This window comes from Drosophila ficusphila, unplaced genomic scaffold, assembly GCF_018152265.1.
Source record: "Drosophila ficusphila isolate 14025-0441.05 unplaced genomic scaffold, ASM1815226v1 contig_791, whole genome shotgun sequence".
Taxonomy (NCBI): Eukaryota; Metazoa; Arthropoda; class Insecta; order Diptera; family Drosophilidae; genus Drosophila; species Drosophila ficusphila.
In genome coordinates this window covers 13,159,826-13,182,323 of record NW_025064737.1, presented here as the reverse complement: position 1 = coordinate 13,182,323, position 22,498 = coordinate 13,159,826, and the positions used below count along the sequence as shown (strand labels likewise).

Here is a 22,498-nt window from a genome sequence, read left to right as displayed (position 1 = left end):
TACAACCGAACGTCATTATCGCTTCGCTGGCGTTGCTTTCAGCAATTTTAATAAACAAATGCCAAGTGCTGGGTTGAGCTAAGCACGCCTTCTTTCAGTTTGTATGCGTGATTATGGAACTAATGACTAGCTTATAGATAGAAGAAATAAGCTGCGGAGAATGATGAGAGGTCCAATAGAAGTGATATTCCTCTATGTTCCCATCATCATCATCTCGTAATTATTACCATCTCCGCAGCTTCCTCGATAGATGGCATTTAATTATTGTGGCCCCTAAATGGATCTGGGAACGGTCAGCAAAAAAAAAAACCCTGAAGTACTGCAAGTGCTAGAGCAATTTCATCATCTACTCTTTTAGCTCTGTTTATATGATGTCATGGGTTCAACCATTATTTATGCATTTTTGTTTTCCTCTTTTGCGATAACACATTTTGACTTCGATAAGCAGCAAAATTGTACACTCAAAAATGTTTTCCCTCGCGAAAGAAGTAATCAAGCTGTTCGAAATAAAAGAAACGAGTTTCAGTCAATCTAAGAGCTGATTCATCTGCTCTGCGGTGACTAAACCATTGCTCGGTATTCCCTGTACATTCCCAACATCCATTTTCAAATTTCTCGTCATAAATGGCCGCAGGTTGTTAAACTCATTAGCACCCAAAAAATAATAGAAGGGAGGAATAAATCAACCGCAAAGAGAAAACAAGTTATAAGCTAGAAAAAGTACTAGACTAGAAAATACTGTAAGTATGTAAATTATATAGAAAAACCGGAGATAGGAATTAAAACGTACATTTATTTATTTAATACTTTTGCACGTAAGCATTTTCATAGTTTAATTAAACTTTTTGCTTGATCGCTTTTTTAAAATGCATTTTTTTGTATATAACTCCAGGGTATTTGCATGTGCAGCCCAAATGCGAACCGAAATCGCAGCTAGTTTGATGGGGCATCAAGCTATTTCTACCGCTGCGTGTAGGCGGTTCCTCTGGCGGCCCGTAGTTGGTCGGAAAGCGCTTAATTATGTAGGCCCCCTACTTCGCATTCCGCTCTAAACCAACTAAAAACGGACCAAAAAACCAACAGCACGCCCCGGCCTAATGAGCAAACGGAAATTGAAACTTTTTGGCGCTGTTTAAATAAACATTTAAACAAAAAGTGACATAATTTGGCCAAATGAAAAGCGAGAAAAAAGCTGAAGCGAAAAAGCAAAGCGTTACATTGCAGGTGCGAAGGCAAACGCAGCTGAAACAAAAGCCAAAGGAAAAGAAAATGAAAAAGAAAACAAAACAATAAAGGAAAAGTTATGAAAATTGTCGACACAGATGCGTGACTAAAATAGTTATGACATAATAAACACATCCACTAAAAGCAAGGAAATGAAAAGATAACTAACGCGTATTTTATAACAATAAATTAAAAACTACATGAAAGTTTGCCCCACTTTAACGTTGGTGAAGAAATCATAACAAAGAACCCTAATATAAATTCAATTTATGATGGAGGCAAAGTGGCTCCAAGTAAATTGGAAAAGGGAAAAACTGGCACAGCAATTATCTGACAAGCCATTATCAATCGACTGCCTTGCGATCGTCAGTCTATTGACCCATATAAATGCTCAGTTCTGTTGGGTTCGGTTCCAACCCAAATCCCCACTTCAGAGTACGTTTGAAGAACTCCCATTTGCTCAACTAATCGTAGATCAATCATTAGAGCGGCAAAAACCTTTCGATACCCTTACTTAGCGGACTTACAAATAATCGATAGTCCCGATAAGGTAATCCAATAAATGGTGGAAATGGAGGAGATAATAAAACTAAAGTGCTCACCTATGAGGTTTGCTATAAAGGGTTTACATTACTTAATTCTTTTGCGATAACAAAAAGAGTTAAAAATCATTCTTATTCAACATATTTATATATAGTTATATTGTTTTTAAGAACACTTTACTAGGTTTTCTTATTATTCGGTATGCATATAAATATATACCACTTCCCCTGTAATTTACACAAAGCTATCCATCACCTTTAATTACCAATCTCTTATGAACTCCTGACATGTCCCAGAGTATTTCCAAATCGGTGCTCCAAAAATAGTACATTTTCTTTAAGTTCTTCGTTCCGAATGCTTTTTCATTTCAAATGCAGTGCCTCCCCAATTCTCAGGTCGTTTTCTTTGTTGTCTGCATGTGTGTGGCGGGGTTTATTTTCGGTCTTTATCGGTCTCGTTGTTCCTGTTCTGCTGCTGAACAACAGTCCAAGCGGCCATGCATCCATCCATCGGATCGAATCGAAACGAATCGAGACTATTCCATTCCGTTTGGATCGGATCCCCTCAAAAAGAATGACTCTATTTTTGGCAGCACTCTAAGATTTATGATCGGACGTCTGCCAACGCGACTCTGACAGCCGATTTAGCTCGCTTTTGGCCCGGCTCAGTCGGCCATGTTTACACACTTTAATTGCCGGCCAGCGGAGAGGAACAAACCAACAACAACAACAACAGAGCGGCGAACACGACAGGAAATACTCGGTCGGTTTCAAATTGGCTATTTCTTTCTGGGCTTTCTGGTGCTCCAACCGAACGCGTCCGAAGCCCCGAGCGATGGCTCTGTGGCCATAATCAAGGCAATTTAATAATATGTTACGCTGCACACAATTTCACCTGCAAGCGCAACAACCAGTCGGTCCAAAAATCACAAAAAAAAAAAAAAAAAAAAAAAAAATGGGGAGTTTACCCAGCGATCTTCTTCTTTTTCTGGCAGCCGCGAAAATTGCAATTTGATTTGAAAATTATGCGTTGTGCGTACCGAAAACTAGCAGCTGAGCGAACTCAAAGCCAAAGGCTGCGATCAATAAAATTTTGGCTCTGTCGTACGTGACACTCCAATCTAAGTGCTGCTGATCCAGACTTTGACAAGCTCAAAGAGAATCTGTTTTTGCGCATTAGAAAATGAAGTCTTTCAGTCAGCAACCAGAATCGCAAAATGAAATAAAACTAATAATAATGAAAAAAGGAAAAATAAAAAAAAGCGCTGAAACGTCATGGCAACGGAAAAAAGCAGCTGCACAAAGGGCAACACTTGGCTGCTCGCTCGCTTCACGTTGCTGTTGCCGTTGCCGTTGCTCTTGGGTAGCAATTTTGCACGTAATTCGTCACGTAGCGAGATGTTGTTGTTGTTGTTGTTATTATTATTATTGTTGTTGTTGTTGTTGTTGATTATGCATTGAAAATGTTCCAGCCAGCAACAATCTGCATGGCCGAAACACAGGCAGACCCAGGCAACCCAGTGGAGCATGGGCGAGGTGGAGGAGGAGGGCAGGAGGAGCCAAAGGAAAATAAGGTGGTACACCTGGGGAAAATAATCAGTGGGGGAAGCCAAAAGTGTTCCCTTAGAATTGGTTATACATAGTATTTAAAAAAAAGGAACGTAAAGACCATGATTGATACCATCCAAAATTTAAATAAACAAAGTCTTTTGAAAAGAATCGAATTCTTAAATGTAAAAGAAATTATTTAATTAATGGTTATTTCCTTTAATTTTTCAAAGAAAAAAATAAAAAGCCAGGAGTACGTTATAGTTGCTTTGAAATGAGAAATAATGCTCGTTTTGTAGGTTGGTTAGTTATCTGATCTGCTTTCCCTTAAAGTATTTTAAAATTTTTTTTAAGTTGGGGTACTTTTCTTTATGTGCACTAGAAAGAGAGCGGAGAGATGGCAGCTGCTTGTTGATTGCCGGCCGCAGGCGAAACTATGAAAATGCAGCCACAACAACAACAGCAACAATGAACCAACATTCACCAATTAATGCCAAATTGAAATGAAGCCATAAAATGGCCAAGGCTTTTGGCCCGGGCACGCCCACAGGCCAGGCTTACGCCCCCCGATCCCCACCGACGGTTCAACGACATTTGCCAGGGTTCGATTGACATTTACCCGAAATCGATATGCGACAAAAGGGCCGACAAAGCAATTTCATATCCAAAATTCGAAACCAAATCGAGGCGGTCAAAATGAATTATGTCAATCAACTCCGTTCAACTTGAAGCTCCAAAGCAGAGCAGAGCAGAGTCAGATGTCAAAGGTCACAGACCAAAAAGCAAACACACACACACAAACACCAACACACCGGGCAGAAAACGTGCAGTTTTGGGTCAGACACGGCATGACCTCCAATCTCCGATTCCCCAGAAAGGTTGGCAAAAAAAAAAAAAAAAAAAAAACTGAAAGAGAAGCTAGTGTGTGCGTGGATATTGATTGGTAGATTGCTGGCTAATACCTATGGTTACCATTGTAACTTCCGTTGCCTCCCCGGATTAAACAAACCAATCAAGGGCCATCGATTCGCCGGGAAGAGCATCATTACGCTGATTGACGCTATCGATTCACTATTCACTTGGAGTTGGAGGTTGGTTGCTTACACAAATTAACCGTCAAGTTGCCTGAATCATTTTTAATGCGTTCCTATTCAAATTATGGCTGTCGCTCGCATTTCCCGCTACTACTATGCTATGCAAATAATTAATTGGAAATCGTTGCCATGCAACTCTTGTCCGCTAAAGGTACAATTTTCTTCCAAATCCACAAAAGGTGAATTTGCCATCGGAAGTTCGCAACCCACAAAACAGTCATTCCTTCGGTGTACAAAAGTATATGTTTATTTTAATATCAAGTGCTGCGAACCCGGTTCCCTTCACCCTTTTCCCTTCCCCTTCCCGGAAAAAAAAGAAAAGAACCCTTGGCCCCTCGAAAAGACCCTCCAGCTGGCTGTTTTGTAACAAGCGCTGGCAAAACAGTTGTTGCCAGGCCAACTGTGCCGATTATGTCACCGAGCTGTATGGGTTAAGGAACAGGCCCCCAAACCGACTGTGTTCCATTCCTGCACTGTTTGCACAGGCCCTCCCACAAGAGCCCATCCTCCTCCCCACTCCTCCTCCTCTTTCCCATAAACCACCCACTTTGCCACATCTTGCATCCCGCGTTTATCATCATTACGTGTTCTGTGGCATTTGTCGTCTGGTTTGCCGCCTCTCAGACGCTCAGCTTTCGACCGGGCTCTCAGTTGCGGCTCGTAAGCTGGCTTATTTCTGTTACCACGTCGAGAGATCTCGAGCACGGCAACGCAACTATGCAAATTAACTGTCGAAATAACTGATCTAGATTGGTATTATTTTGACATCTTAAACCTGCCAAGCTTCGATTTAACATGGGACTTAAAAGTGTGTTTAAGTAACCCAAAATATTTCCTTTAAGTTATAAAATAAGGTACATTTTCATAATATTCGAGGTATTATATAATATTATGAAAATGTACCTGAATTGCATATTGACATTAACTATGAAATGTTTATTAGATTAGTGTGTTTCCTAAAAGCCCTATTGTGTCAATGTATATCTATATATATAAAAGCAAGTTGTGTTAGTTCCACCACTTATAACTTAAGAACGGCTGAACAGATTTGGCTGAAAATTGGTAGGAAGGTAGCTTAGAGCCCGGAATAGGAGTTAGGGTACTTTTTATTCCGTTCGACATACCAAAAATCGCATATAAACTGAGTTATTACCTCATCAAACTGACAAGCACACACTACCATAGCATTTTAACTCAATTTTTTTAAAGTGAGTAGAAATTATTTGTGATTTTGGTGAATTGAAGTGAAGTGAAGTTTTTCGTGCTTTTTGTGAATTGAAGTGAAGGGAAGTTTAATTAATAATGCCGCGACCAAGACGATCGAATCTTTCCCGACAAAGCCGTAATGCAAGAAGACTACGAAATACTGCAAATGGAAGGTCTGAAGAAGAACAAAACATTGAACGTGAACAGAACCGCGTTAGAATAGGTCGACTTCGTGCTTCTCAATCAGCAGAGCAAAGAGAGGCAATCCGTAATACGGCTCGGTTGACAATGCAGAATCGTCGAGCTTACAACAGAGGTCAAGAAATAGATCATTTGCGACGCAGAAGAAATTTATCAAGTGCTGATTTGAATCGAGCAGCGTTTCAATACGATTGCATCACTGATTACAGCTTGCATCCTAGCGTTTGCATTGGGCAAATGGACGTTGTTTGCGAGTATTGCGGTGCACTGAAGTTTTCCGGAGAAACGCCTGGATTATGCTGCTTTAATGGTAAAGTTAAATTGCCATTGTTGACTCCGCCACCTGAGCCATTGTATTCGTTGCTTTGTGGTGAAACACAAGAATCACGCCACTTTCTTGCAAATACCCGAAAATACAATGGTTGTTTCCAAATGACGTCATTTGGGGCAGATATTATCGAAGAACGAGGATTTAATCCGACATTTAAGGTTTTTTTTTTGTTTGTATTACATAGAATATAGTTAAAGAATAACTTACTTTATCTTAGATACAAGGGCAGATTCACCATCGAATTGGATCATTACTACCTTTCGAAGATACACAAAAAAATTTTTACAAATATATTTCATGGGCAACATGGAAGAACAACTTGATCGACGTCTAGCGATCAATGAAGGGATGAAGCGAGCAATTCTTCAAGACATGCAGTGTCTGCTTCATGAACATCATGCGATGGTCAGGTTGTTTAAGAGTGCTTTAGAGCGCATGCCAAATTATGACTATAAAGTTGTCATAAAAGCAGATAAACGACCATCTGGAACACACGAAAGGACATTTAATGCTCCAACAATAGACGAAGTCGCCATCCTGATTGTTGGTGAACAATTTGGAAACCGCGATATTGTGCTTAAACGTCGCGATACTGGGCAACTGCAACAAATATCTGAAACTCATCGATCATATGACGCGTTGCAATACCCGCTAATGTTTTGGCAAGGAGAAGATGGATATTATCTATATATATAAAAGCAAGTTGTGTTAGTTACACCACTTATAACTTAAGAACGGCTGAACAGATTTGGCTGAAAATTGGTAGGAAGGTAGCTTAGAGCCCGGAATAGGACTTAGGGTACTTTTTATTCCGTTCGACATACCAAAAACGGCATATAAACTGAGTTATTACCTCATCACACTGACAAGCACACACTACCATAGCATTTTAACTCAATTTTTTTGAAGTGAATTGAAGTTATTTGTGATTTTGGTGAATTGAAGTGAAGTGAAGTTTTTCGTGGTTTTAGTGAATTGAAGTTTAATTAATAATGCCGCAACCAAGACGATCGAATCTTTCCCGACAAAGCCGTAATTCAAGAAGACTACAAAATACTGTAAATGAAAGGACTGAAGGGGAACAAAACATTGCACGTGAACAGCGCCGCGTTTGTATGGGTCGACTTCGTGCTTCTCAATAAGAAGAACAAAGTGAGACAACCCGTAACACGGCTCGGTTGACAATGCAGGATCGTCGAGCTTACAACAGAGGTCAAAAAATAGATAATTTGCGACGCAAAAGATATTTATCAATTGCTGATTTGAATCGAGCAGTGAGTGTTTTAATACGATTGCATCACTGATTACAGCTTACATCCCAGCGTTTGCATTGGGCAAATGGACGTTGTTTGCAAGTATTGCGGTGCGTTGAAGTTTTACGGAGAAACGCCTGGATTATGCTGCTTTAATGGTAAAGTGAAATTGCCATTGTTGACTCCGCCACCTGAGCCATTGTATTCACTGCTTTGTGGTGAAACACAAGAATCACGCCACTCTTCTGCAAATACTCGAAAATACAATGGTTGTTTCCAAATGACGTTATTTGGGGCAGATTTTATCGAAGAACGAGGTTTAATCCGACATTTAAGGTTTTTTTTTTTTGGTATTACATAGAAATTTAGTTAAAGAATAACTTACTTTATCTTAAATGCAAGGGCAGATTCACCATCGAATTGGATCATTACTACCTTTCGAAGATACACAAAAAAATTTTTTACAAATATATTTCATGGGCAACATGGAAGAACAATTTGATCGACGTCTAGCGATCAATGAAAAGATGAAGCGAGCAATTCTTCAAGACTTGCAGTGTCTGCTTCATGAACATCATGCGATGGTCAGGTTGTTTAAGAGTGCTTTAGAGCGCATGCCAAATGATGACTATAAAGTTGTCATAAAAGCAGATAAACGACCATCTGGAACACATGAAAGGACAGTTAATGCTCCAACAATAGACGAAGTCGCCATCCTGATTGTGAACAATTTGGAAACCGAGATATTATGCTCAAACGTCGCGATACTGGGCAGAAATCACGACATTGAGATGAATGAGGTACATAATCGGGTTCTACTCTTGATCGAAGATACATATGTGTTACCTCATGTGCGGTAATTTATTAATCAGGTTAAAATGCCAGCGCCAAATCGTGAAATGAATGAGGCATTTAATCGAGAATTAGAACGGGAACGTGAATATGATCACCAGGAATTAAATTTATTAGTTCAACAGAAGAAAGTTTATGATATTTTAATGAAGGCAATCGATAAAGAAAATGGTGGTTTATATTTCCTAGATGCCCCTGGTGGAACTGGCAAGACATTCCTCATGTCATTAGCTTTAGCAACTGTTCGGGCGAGATCCAACATAGCTGTTGCAGTTGCTTCTTCGGGAATAGCAGCCATATTGTTAGAAGGATGCCAAACGGCTCATTCAGCATTAAAATTACCGTTAAATCTTTAAATTATTGAAGAACCAACGTGTAATATTGCAAAACACTCAGCAATGGCCAAAGTTTTAATGGTATCGAAATAAAATTTTTCCTTTTCATATATAAAACAAAAAAAAAAATTTTTTTATCTTTTAAACACCAAACGAAATTTTACATAAAACTATCGCCGTCTGGTGGTGGAACGGAGTTCGCCGGGTTTACTAGTTTATTATATAGATAAGAGAAACCATTTTATCCTTTTTTTTAAATTGAATCCATTACAAGATTAACTGGGCTTAAAAAATCTACCTAAAAGGAACAGAGCAAAAGCGACAAGTGAAAAATGGCTTTTCGAGCTGTCGGAACCGTTAATCGCAGAATGCTGGGGTTAATGCCAAAAAAGCTGAGGGCTTTTCCCATTTTGACATCTCTCCAGATCCCAAGCCAAATGCAAATGTCAGAGGGCAACTCGCTAAGCGACAGACCAGAAATTTAATTGTTGAGAAACGTTCGTTGGCCGCCCTTTTCTCAAAAAGGGGCCGACCACGACCCCATTTTCAAAGGGGATGCCCTTGTTTGGCATACGTACGAGTATATGTACCATATTACTTACTTTGTGTAAGGTTGCCGCTGTTGTTATTTCAATTTTGCTAATGCTACAAACGCTGCTCGGTTCCGTTCTAGTTTCAAAGTTTCCAAGGGGATGGCCAAAGGCCCCCAAAGCCGACGTCCACCGCCCCCACAAAACTCCGACTGAATTTACGAAATGCCAAGAATTTGTCGATTCGATTACGTTGAGTGAGTGCCCAAAGGTTATCCATCAGAGTGTGTATTACAGGAGGGGGAGAAAACCCCATTAGTCAAATTTAGTATTGTGCACTTTCAATTTTAGTTTCCCGACCCCTTTTCTTTTGGCACCAGCAATTCGGAACGGATATTGGCGCAAAACTTTTATAGCTGCAAGTCGTGCTCGCTGGCACATGTAAATATATACACATATATATATTTATATTTGTAAGCGCTATGCACACACCCCGATAAGTTTTCAGACGCAAAGTTATAAAATTTGGTGGGGTTTCTATTCCGTTTCCGTTGCTGCACAAACACGTAGGATCTTATCGACGGAAGTGGGATGTTATAAAGCAAAATACCGCTGCAAGCTCATACGCTTTCGACCTTCGCACATTATGGCCAAGGCTAACCAGTTAACCCAAATAATCTTACATATGGTAATGGTAATTGCCACCTCCATAGCACAGGTAAAATTGTCTTTAAGAAGCTTAAAAGTCTTTTGTTGTTGAGATTTTCAAACAAGATTATAAAAACTGTTGTAAGAAACATTTCGAAAACCGTCAACAACTAAGAATTGAATATAAATGTTTTGAAGAATAACAAACAAGTAATTAAGATTCTAAAAATAAAGCTTTTTATTGTTTTTTTTTTTTTAAGCGCAAAGAACAAAGAAATATGCAATGGCAAATACGCGCATGCTTTATTTATCGTTTGTTTACTTTTTAATAAATTCTAAAAATACTAATGGCCCACGATATCGAAAATAAAACTTGGGAATTATCATAAAACGCGCCTGCGAAACTGTCATAAAGCTGCATCCAGTTATCGCCTCCGAATCAAAGTCAATTGGTCATCATTATAAGCACAAATCAATTTAACGCGTTCGGACAAATCGCAGACAACCGCAAAATAAACCGATGCAATGCCAGATATACTCGTACACACATATATAGATAGTATTCCATCTCCCCACTGACATATCTTGATATTTGTTCAATGAATTCTCAAATCGCCAAAGCGTGCAGATAATTTTTATTTAATTGCAGCAGCCGCACTCCCAACGCGAAAACAAAAACAATGCAAAAAAAAAAAGAGAAGAGGAAAACGCCGAACGAAAAATCAATTTCTCATGGATTTTTAATGCAAATGCTATACGAGCATGGCTCCCCATATGGACAAGCCCGGTTCAGGCCACACACGGTTGCAATGGTCACGCACATGGCTATATATACGTATCAGCAGCACCACACTCTCCCTGTACACTATATATGTGTATAGATGGATGTATTCATGACAAGTAGCCAGCAGGCGAAGACTCCGGAGGAGAGGGGAATGTGCGGCGGAGTGGCAGGAGATAGAAACAAAACCACAAATTGCGTTGACAAGTGCAGTGCACACAGAGCGCACCTTGGCGCAGGCAGCCTGGGATTTATGGATACGGATCGGAGGAGCCACGGAGCCATGGGGCTTGGGGTATGGGGTATGGGGTATGGGGACCGCCTGCGGGGGACACCGGGCATGTCAACAACACGGTGACAACGCCGACGTCGACTTCGTCAATAATCAGCCGCTGAACCCAAAAGACGCAGCAGACGATGTCGTCTCAAGGCGACAATGACAGACGGCAGCACAAAAATCAACATCAAAAGGAAGTATACTCTATCTAGGGTTTGGCGAGTCCAGATATACCCTATAGCATGCGATTATGTATATCTAAAGATCTATATAAAGTAGCCTTAATGAACAAGCCTTCTTTTAAATTCTTTAAAATAAATAGGAAACAGAAACCTATAAAAAAGTAATTTATACTCCACAATCTCTTTAACATTCAAAACAAATTGTATATAAATTTAATATTATTTGTTTATAAAATATTGCTTAATGTTTTTAAGACGCATTAAAGCCTTTATAGATAAAAGGTTTCAATATAGCCGTAATCTTATATTCAGAGCTGCTCGGTTCTTCCGCATATTGCCAAGAATATTTTTTTGTTTTAAATTATGAAACCTTGTGCAAGAGTATACAACTCAACGAGCTGCATTTCTTTTCATTACTTTTGTTTGGCTTTGGCTATTGCGTCGGCCTTTTATTTTCTTCTGATTTTTTTTTATTTTATTTTGCTTTTTATGTCGCATTGTTTGCAGCGACAATTGCAATTGCAATTGCCATAATCAGTGCAAACTCAGACGCCGACAGCCGACCAAAGACAAAGGCCAAGCGTACTCACTTTCACGCGGAGAAAGGCCGAGGGGTGCAGCAAAGCAAAGTGAATTGAAGTGAAGTGAAGTGTAGTGTAGTGAATTGGAGTGAAGTAAAGTAAAGGTGCAATGAAAAGCTGGTCAGCGACATTGCCACATTGCCTCATCGATGGGGGCCCAAGTCGAACCAGTTTTGCTTCCATTTGTGACGCATGCAGCAAAAGCCATCAGGTTTTCCACTTTTCTTTCGCTTTTTGCGAGACTTTTTATCGATGATTTAATCTGTTTGAACTTCAGAGTTTTCATAGCAAACAATTGCTGATCTTCAGCTTCAACAGGATACCCTTGAAGTTCTTATCGCTGCTGTTTTTATTTGCATATAAAGTTTGCTTTAATATAGAAAAAAAAAACTGATTGTTATATGCATTATCTGTAGGAAAATATTTATAGACTCAATAGAACTGCATGCAGCAGAGCGCTGAGCTCTTCAGGGGCAACAGCTTGGCTTTTGTGAGGAAAGGAGATGATTGCCTAGAGAATATCTAAATTCAAATAGTATATCATCGCATAATAAAGGTAGTAATTTGTCTCACTCGATAACTGACCTCAAACGACAGTCTTAATTGATCTCTCTGTCAAATTCAATAACTGATCCAATCTAGAATTATATGTTATTATTGACAGAGTAATTGAATTTATTCGATGATCAATCTTTTTCCATTAGTTTTCCTACCCAGCTCAAGCTCCTCCGATATTTTAAACCGCTTTCAACAGCAAATGCATTTGCGTTAAAGCCACAAAAATTATAGTCAAATTAATTGGCTGCTGCCTCGAAAACTCTTTTTGCTTTGCTTTTTATTGGTTTCTTTTTTTCTCGTTTAATAAAAGCGTTTTCATGTTTTAATCACTGATCTTCCCCAACAATTTGTTAGTTAATTGCAGCAATTTCATGGATGTTTTGCTGTTTTCATCTTCCCATTAACTGCAACCAGATGTTAAGGGGGCGTGGCTCATCCCATTTTCGGGGGAGGTGAAAAGGGAGTGACGGGTAGAAACACATTACGTGCAAGTGACTAACAAATGAAACAATGCATTGTACGAAAATGATTCAGAGTGTCAATTAAGTTGAGGTCATCAAACAGGTGTTATCCAATACATCGAATGTGGGTCAGGTAAACGTCATTAGAAGATAAGCAAGCAAGTAGTAGTGAGATACTCCCTCACAGATAAAGTAATCCCCGATCTTTGAACACAGTAAATCTAACTGAGCAGAAGTAAGTCGGTTTGTCAAGCAAAAATAAGCACTCCCGCTTATCTTAATCTTTATAATCCGCGTAGGTTTTTGAACCAGAAGTAACTTGTTTTTCTGAAGATAAAAATAACCATCTGCAGGTAAAACATTGACCCATGATTAAGGGGATCAAGCCTTTGCAGATTATAAAAGATAAAATGGTAAACCGTTTTATAATCTGTATTGTATTGTACTGTACTGTATATTTTATGGCACTTGAACTCATAGACCCATTTAAATTTAATATTCGAATTCGTGAAGAGATTCTCAATCTGTTTTTTTCGCCAACGCGCACAAAGTCACGACCGCATCTTGTCTCATCCGACTTTACCCCCAATGGAAAACGCTAAGTGTGCTTATCAGCAGAAATGGTATTGTTATTCTTGGCCTGTCTCTCATTTTTGCGGTTGGATGAAGGCATAAAGATAATAGCAATTACCATTGCATTTTCTCGAGTTAACAATTTTCACGAAATTTGCAACAAAAAAGGCTGTCATTAGAGTTCATTTTATTCTTTACTTTGTAACACAAATTGTATGCTTAATTATCTGAAATAGAATTTCCATTTTATGTTGCTCTTTCCTTTCTGCATAGTTTTGACAGCTGGCTATGAATATTTGAATTTGCATTTAGGTTTCAAAGTACGAAAACAATTTGGGGCCAAAAGAAAGTATGCAAAACGCAATACTTTTAAGTGCAGACGAGGGGGATATCTTGTTTGGGAGGAAATTAGCTCCTCTCTCTTTTCATTTGACAGATTTATTTTGCTCCAGTTTTCCCACGAATCGATACGGCACACATGAGTAAATAATCGCAATGACACCTTTGGTATAACTTCCTCTCGATCGGTTGTACATATATCCGAGTGCCTTTGAACACGTATTCCAGACGCTGACTTGTTAGCAGCATAAACTGCGCAACATATTGGCTAAAATGTGGGTCAACTGCGAAACCGCAACAATAACACCCAATAAATGCCACAGCAATTGTGTGCCAAGAATGCGAATGTGTGTGTGTGTGTGTGTTTGCTGCAATTGCAGTTACAAATCAGAGAGCCAGACCTAGATCCAGACCCAACCCAACTATAGAAAACCGAATTGAAGGCGCGCCTTAATCATCATCATCATCATCATTATGATCAGCGTAACGCCATAATCGCGGCAGTTTGTACATCAATTTTAGTCAGTTTGCCATTTGAAAATTGCGCGAAAAGTTAGGCATGGTCTATTAACACTCCAACTAATGCAATTACGCACTAACTAACGTGGAAATTATGCAAGTAAACAGTTTAATTGGGTCGCGAAATTGGTTCAAACGAGGGAAGGGAAGCCACAGGAAATGGGAGAGTGGCCAAGTTAATCGGTGGCTGTGTTGCTTTAAGCCACGAAAACGGGAGCGAACGCGGCTTTAGATTTAGCCTGGAATGCATATATGTTGATAACACATGCCCCAACTTTCCCCTTGTGGCTCATTAGTCTCCCTTAAAAGTTTGCCTTCGGTGTTATGTAAAGTGTAAAAAAGTTATCAGAAGGAAATTAGCATAACCCTAATTATTGTTTAAACACCAAATAGTTAATGGAACTAGAACACAATCTCAGGAACATCTCTTCCTTATTCTTTACTAACTTTAGGGTCATTGCTTTAAATTAGTTTGCCATCCAGAATTGCTTTAACCCTTTGAGGGGCACATTTTTCTCTTTGGCGAAATTTCAGTATTAATGGTTGTATATAGGTTTTCGGGGTCGCTGATTACGATTCTGATATCGGAATTGTGAAATTTTGGATATTAATCTACTGATATCAAAATCGTTATCAGCAACCCCGAAAACCTATGTAAAACCATTGATATCCGAATTTCGCCGCGTAACAAATAATGAAATCAAACGGAAAGATTCGTCCAATAACACTATTTTTAACTTATTCAAAAAATTTTTTCATGAAAACTAGCCTGCCGAAAATTCTGAAAAAAACATATGTTTTTGTTCAATGTATATGCTCGTCAGAAAAAAATTTTCATAATTTTTGGACCTGTAGTTTGCACACAGCTGAATTTATTCAAAAACACGACAGTTTTTTCAAGTTTGAATTTTTATAACTAATTAATTAATAACAATTTCACGAAAAATTTTTTTTCATAACTTTTTATAAGTATTTGAGAGTCTAAATGATAATATATTTTTACTAAAACGAGTGGAGTGCGAAAGAGATTAATTAAAAACGGCAAAGAAACAGGTGGGAAGTATACTTCCCACTGCCCCTCAAAGGGTTAAGGCACAGTTCTTAGTGAAGATGCATTATTATCCAGCTTATTACTTATTAATCCCAACTTTTCTCACATTAACAAATTCCTGGAATACATAAATTATCCATGGTAAATAAGACCCACTTTAGTTAAGTGGGAAGCTTTTTCTGTTATTAATGCACCTAAATTCTATGGCCCAAGTTAATTTCTTGCCAATTAAAGTTGGCACATCTGAGACGAATTCTCAGAACGGATTGGCCAACCTACAGTTATAGAACACTGTGCATGGCAACGCCTAAGCCGGAGTTAACAAGGCTAACGAGCCTCTTGCCACTTGGCACCTCCTCTCCGGTCTGCAAAAAAAAACTCCAACCGGCCGACAGCCCACGCGATTTTCAACTGTTAACTAAGATACATATTTATGCGGATCCAACAATAAGCAAGGAATTTCCCATTTCTGGTCTTTGTGATTTCTGCAATTTCTGTGTCTTCGTGTGTGGGAAATCAATTGTTCAACGAAAATAAACGCGTCCCAGGCAACCTCAAGACATTGAGTTAGAGCCATGTAATTATTTCAAATGAGTTCACAAAACCGCACCGAAAAGTAAATATAATATATACAGGCGAAAAAAGTAGGCAAAAAACCCCAAACCAAACCGAAACCAATTCAATCCGCCTCCAGGTCTTGGCCAAAGTCAAGTGGCGATGTTCGGGGGCAGCAGTAACAGTTTCCAATTGCCTTAAACTCCGAAAGTTTTCGACGCCAACTTACCTGCAAAAAAAAAAAAAAAAAAGAAAAGAAATTTGTAGTAAAAATTTATATTGGGCAAAAGTTTTCCTCCGGCAGGAGGGGAAGAAAAACGGAAAAACATGAGATGGCAGGACAGCAGCCAATGACCTAACACACACACACTCGCAAGGAGGAGAGCAATATCCTCTATCCTTTGTGGCAAACAGTCTGGCACACACTCACTTTCCTGCGGGCACATTGTGCCGGGGAAACTCGAACTAAGCCAACTCGCAGACAAAGGATATGGCGGCCCTCTCCGTTCCGCACCTCTCCGCTCCTCTTTCCCATTCCCTGTCCACTTGAGGACCTGGCCCACCAACGTCTTTCACCGGGACAAACTTAGCTGGCAGGCCAGGCTTCTCATCTTCGCCATATTCATCGTCTTCGCACACACAAAAACCGGAAATGCCCGACAAAACCGAAAAACAAGCTGGCAAGAAGAAAGGAGAGCCCCGCAAACAAAGTTCAAAATGCGCTTAAAGGAGCAGTTTCCTACAGCTACAGCTCCAGCTCCATTTACAGCCTGCATTTAAAGTGCAATGTGCCAGGGAATTAAGGTCAAATCATATACAAAAGCTTGTTCATGTCTGGCAACTGGCTAAGGCAACAGAAACTGAATCAGAAACAGAAACAGAGACAGAGTCAGCAACTGCAAGGGTCTAAGCCCGCATTCAGCTTTTAGCCAGCTTGTCTCGCTTTCAGCAGCGTTTGTGGTCTTGGAATCGGGGATCTGGGATCGGGGATCTGGGCTCTGAGCTTCAAACTGGGCATATTAATGACACCAACATCGAATATGGGTGTTGCGTGTGCTACTCATTAATTGACAAAGCGTATAAGTGAGCAATAAAATATTAAACACATTTTTAGGCTCTACTTGTACTTTGTTAAGCTTTAATCAGATATAATTTGTCTATGCTTATGTGGACTTATTAACTCAACCGAAAAAATCTTATTAAACTGTAAATAAAAACATAAAAACATATAAACAAACTTTTTTCTATGCATATCTAGTTCTTCCTATTCTAATTTTCCTTAAAGTTGCTTCCAAAAATATTCTCTGAACTATTTATACTTTAAGTGCCACGAAAATTCTCGCTGTCGGAAAGTTCTCTTCAAAAACTTAAGTTGAAGTGCATTTTTTAGATGGCTTGGCCAAACTTTTAACAGTTTTAGGGGCGGTTAAACGAAGTGTACTTTATTTGAATATTCCACCTTGCATAAAAGTTTAATCGAATCGTCTGTCTGTCCACCGTATCCTGTCTACTGGGTGTCCCTGTGGTCGTTCACCCTTGACTTCCTCTCCACCGTTTTTATGCGACAATGTTGGCACTTTTCGTGCTGTTGTTTTTTTATTAAACATTGTTTCATTTTCCCCCGCAGGATGTTGGCCAGTTTTTCATTGCAGCTGCAGCCCGGCGAGGCGAGGCACATATCCTGTCTGGACCTGTGGACAGTGGTGCCGTATCCATGTCACCTTCCCCACCAGTCCGTCATCGAGTTGGATACAGTAAATACATATAAGATGCCAACTTTTCCCATCAACCAGCTGCACAAACGCAAACACACACAGAGTGCAAATCAAAGTTAAACGCGTTCATTAAGCAATTTTCATTTTCACTTTCATATTTTTCACACCACAGCCCGAAAAATCTATCCGGCCCAATGCAAATTTGTCGTAAATTGTTGTAAATTACTTAAGCCAAGCCAGCGGAGCAGCAAAAAGAGAAAACTTTCACTCGGCCAGCAGGAAAAGGGGGGCAGTCGAGGGCGGGTGCTTCCTTATGTAGGTCAGCCGCCCGGGAGCATCAAACTTGCCTCCCATTTTTCGGGTAATCTCAAACGGTTCGTGCCTTTGACACTTCGAGTTCAAATGGCAATGCACGCCACGGCAATTTGGCTCCAATCTCAGGCGATGTCCGAGAGATGTGCGCACTGATAAGCGCCGTGAACTTTGAACCCAGAGCCTCCAGCTAACAAAAATGATCTCCTCTTTTTCGCTTCCAATTACAGTGGTTTTTGCCAAAGTTAGAGGATCAAGAACTGGTGTTGCTTTAAGCTTGGAACGATTACTGATTTTAAAAAAATGTTTACTATTTTCCTTTTTTCAATTAAACGACATTCCTATTACCCATGGATATCTAATTTTATCCTAAATATCTGTTACTAATATATTTCGAATTGTTCATAAGTACATTTAATATATAAGAATGGTCACTGTACTCAGATTGGTTAGCAGTAAATATTACAGCTGAAGCGATTTTCGGTCAGCAAATAGACAAAGCCGTGGGAAAGGCGGGGTTATCGATAAGTCGGGGAGGGGCAGGAGAAGGGACCTCGACGAGGTTGTTGATACTGATGATTCCGCCTCTTTGTGCTCAGAATCCCACGGAATTCAATGGGGGGAGCACAACGGCAGCACTCGTGATTAGTACGAAAAGTTATTTTTATTTTATTTAGTTTATTTATCCAGTCAGCCCATGTGGCCGCTTGTTCGTTCTGTTTGCATTTTACGCTTGACATTTTCCGCCAGAGCTTATCAGAGCCAAACACACGAACAAAAGCGGTCCTAATTAAGGTTCTCTTCAGATTTCCAGAGTCAGATCCAGGTCACGTGTATTTACTTGTCTGATTAATTTTTTTGTGGCGGCAGCTGCAGCTAATCAGAGATTTTCCTGCACCTTATCAGTGCATACTGCGTTGAAACAAAAGTGAAATGATAAGCAAGGGCAAATGCAAAATGCAGCAGCAGGAAAGTGGAAAAAGCTGACACGGTTTTAAAACAGCGCATAAAGTCAACTTAATATGTTACTCAAACTGGCAGTTCCTAAGCCGTCTCCCGTCACTCTTTCAGTGGGAAAGGGGAAACATCCATTAGACGGCATGAAATGTTAATCTGAGTTAATTAAACTTTCAGCTAAAGAACTGTCAAGGTGAACATGAAATTCTGAGGCGGATGCTACCAATTTCGCATTCAAATAGCACTGACAAACTAAGTTCCTCAGCACTTGGAATTCCCCACCTATGAAAATATGTCACTCTATAAGTCTACACATTTCATTCATTAAATTAAATTAAAATCAACTATGGGCAACTCAGTTTGAATAATTAGCATGGTAAAGAGGTTGTAAATTATTTGAACCATAAGCTGAGCTATCATACTGATAAGGACTTAAGTCAGGGTAAAATATAGAGGCAAAAGTCAGAGGTACAAAAATGGGTATAAGCGTTTAATTTAAATATAATGCTAATTAACACTGTGTTTTCACCCTTTAAATGTTCGTAACTGGTATAAAAGTGTACCTCAAAGCAAGAATCTCTCAACCCCTGACCAAAAAAAAGGTAATTTCAGCGTTATTCACTCGAGTCATGTGCATGAATAATATCTGTTAATTATGCTCATACCAGGCCATATGCATACATATGAATCATCCAAAATGGTGTGTATATAGTAAGATTTTCATAAATAAATTTGCACTTAACAAATGAGCAACATATGTAAGCAAAACGTTGCTAAGCGCAGCAACAGGCGTTGTCAAAATTGCAGTTCGGGGGATGGGAAAAAACAAGGAAGTTCGTTAAACAAAGCCAAGCTCAATGAAAAAAACGGAGCAATGGCAGCCACCAGACAAGAGCAAACAACAACAAGTATTTACAGGCAGCAGAACAGCGGAATTAAATTTTAATTTTAATCGCCAAAAAAGAATAAACAGATGGAAGAGTGGCAGACAGAGAAACACAAGGAAGCAACTTACTCACACAGACCATACATACGCCCATGAACATAATGGGGATCGGCGTGCAGACAAATAAATTTCCAAGCAGAAGGCAAACGGCCGCTGCGCAGCCACTGAAAACTGAAAATGCAAGCGCACAGCTACGGCCAGGATAATAACCCCACGATAAGCTGAAGTGAAACACTGATTAAAAACATACCTATTTGCGTCGCCAAGAAAATTCTTTACTTTCAATAAATCTCATAAAAACAATAAATTTTTCCTATTTACAAATACAATTTTTGTAAAAAAAATTTGATTTTGGGTTACTACTAGTTCTTTAAACTCCATTAAAAATGTTTTTAGCCGTTATAGCCAGTGTCACAAAAAATTACGTCTTATAAAAGGTAAATGGACTTAGCCTTGAACACTACATTCCTGTCCGCGCCTGTACACGCATCGCGGAATTTAATAAACACCGAACAGAACAAAACAGAACAGACACGGCCATACATGGTAGAATTATACAAGGTAGTCTCGTCGGCTGCAAAATCGTTCGGGTTTTTTCCCCCTATCGACCCGAACCCATAGAAAAACACTCTCTCTCTCGCTCTAATTGTAGTGTCGATAGGGGGAAAAAAAAGCCGACGAGACTACCTTGTACTTATTATACCATGCGGCCATATGCATGAAGGCTGTGGATTTGTACATAAATCCCTGCGAGACGATCGCCAGAACCACCGATACAACAACGAACAGCAGATCAACAACAGCTACGGAACCCAAACAACCGCAGAGCAACAACAACAATGTGGGGAACAGGTCGCGGACTCAGGTAAACGGCAGGAAGTGCACGAGTGTGAGCGAGATGGCGTCAATAAGGCGGCACTGCCGTTGATAAATATCGATAAAAGGGGCAAGCAGGTAGAGTAGGAAAATGTTGGAAAAACGGCAAGGGAAAAACGAAGATGCTGAGGGGGCGCGACAACGAAAACAACAAACCCAAAATCCAGAAAACCCGAAAAACAACAACAAACCAAAAACTGTAAAAAATGCAACAAGAAGAACCTGCTTTAAGAGCAACGACAACAACCACAACAAGAACTACAGAGTGAGAAGGCAACAAGAACACGAAAACAACGCGACAAAGTAATGGAAAACGAGAAGGGAAGCTAGTTGATTAATGCAAGTTGAAAAAGTATACCCTGCAATTTATTTAAAAAATATTATAATGTAAAACGGATCTAATATTTTATTTGTACTAGCGAATATACTTAAAATACCTGCGCCAAGAAATTGCAACTTAACCTTCCTAGTTAAATCTATATAATCGTTGGAAGGGTATTCCAAATTTAGAGGCAGACACAAATAAAACAAGATACACTGTTGGATACAGGGAGGGGAAGGCAGCCAGAAGGAGTGGGAGCGAGAGAAGGCAAGAGAATGCAACGTATGCAGTTATTTATGTAGGCGCAGCCTTGTTGTATTTGTTGTTGCTATTTTGGAGGCCCGCAGATGAAAAGTCTGAAAATCGTGTAGAAAATCAAATTGCAAAGGCAAACTCCACTTGGACATTATGTTTTTTGTTTTTTATCGTCGTTTTTTTGTTGACGCTGCTGCTGATGCAGTCGTGACGTCAAGCGCATGCGTTAAACTGCTTTTCTATTTTGCTGTCATCTCATTGATGTTATGGCGCTGTATCCTTTCAAGCCTCAAGGGGTATCCCCATTCCGTCGCAGTGTTGGTAACACTACTTTTTTCGAGAGCTTTCCACTCAAGTTTTCATTTCCCTAAACACTTTGAACTTGATGGTGGGGGATAGAAAGCAGCTATCGGTAACTAGTCATCTGTTAACCCAACTGGAAAAAGGGTATCGCAGGAATGAAATTAAGTGGGCTAAAATTGTAAAAGAGGGTATTTTGAGACCGCCATTATTTTGACAGTTCTGCTTTTCGTCTCAAAAACAAAAGTTTTGATAAACATGTGTACATACATACTATAAAGATTTAATATTTAAAGCATATACGAAACAAACTTTGTTTGTTTATTTATTTTTGGATAAAAAGTAAGCCGAAGTTTATAAAGATAAGAACTGCTAAAGCAGTGCAGTTATAAAATGTTTACTTTAAAATATTTCATATCTTTTTGTTTGTTTGTTTATACATTTGGAAATAACAGATTATGGTAAACCAAAAAGTCATTTATAACCCCAGAGAAGATAAATCCTAAAAAAATTAACGTTAGTGTACCTAATGATAAGAGCGTTCAAGAAACCAAAAAAGTTTTATTTTTATTAATTGACTTAAAAATGATGTGAAATTAATCAATTTAAAAAATGGTATAAATTATAAAATGATTTGATGAAAAACTAGCATTATTTTCTGGCAAATAGAGAATTAAGTAATAGAAGACTAACCGTATGGTAGAATAATTTTTTACAAGGGTACTAAGGCTCCGGTTCTGAAATATACCTTTATGAGCTTCTGGTTGCTTTTGTATTTTGTAGAATTCGTCTTTGTTTGGGGAAACGCACATGAAATTTATGCGGCGTTGCGTTCTAGAGTTCTGAAACATAAAGACTTCGGTGGTGCGGTGGTGGTGGTCTTGGTGCACCCAGAAGGGGTGTTTTTCCCAGCTGGGGGTTGGTTGTTGTTGGAGCCGTCGTTCAGTGGGAAAACCAGTTGAGGGGGAGCAGAGAAGAGAAGCAGTGACAAAATGCGCACACAAATAGAAATAACAATCTTGCATTGCGACGTAGTAGCGATTAACAAAAACCAAAAAAAGGAAATCACACAAGGAAAACAATTATAAATTGCGTTATAATTTAAGCGATATGGAATCGGTGAGAATGTTTATCAGCCGTTTGTGTTTGGGGTTCAATAGACCCCGACAGGCGC

The 22,498-nt window shown here is 39.4% G+C and overlaps 1 protein-coding gene and 1 long non-coding RNA gene across 2 annotated transcripts in view; both read right to left on the bottom strand.

The window, feature by feature from the left end:
- LOC108087207 (protein pellino) overlaps positions 1–22,498 on the bottom strand; it is a 36,494-nt gene that overhangs the window by 12,657 nt on the left and 1,339 nt on the right.
- LOC122320784 lies at positions 1,925–5,411 on the bottom strand. The gene is made up of 2 exons (XR_006245830.1): positions 2,735–5,411; positions 1,925–2,661 (listed from the first exon to the last, which is right to left on the bottom strand). It is a non-coding gene; the product is annotated as an uncharacterized LOC122320784 (long non-coding RNA).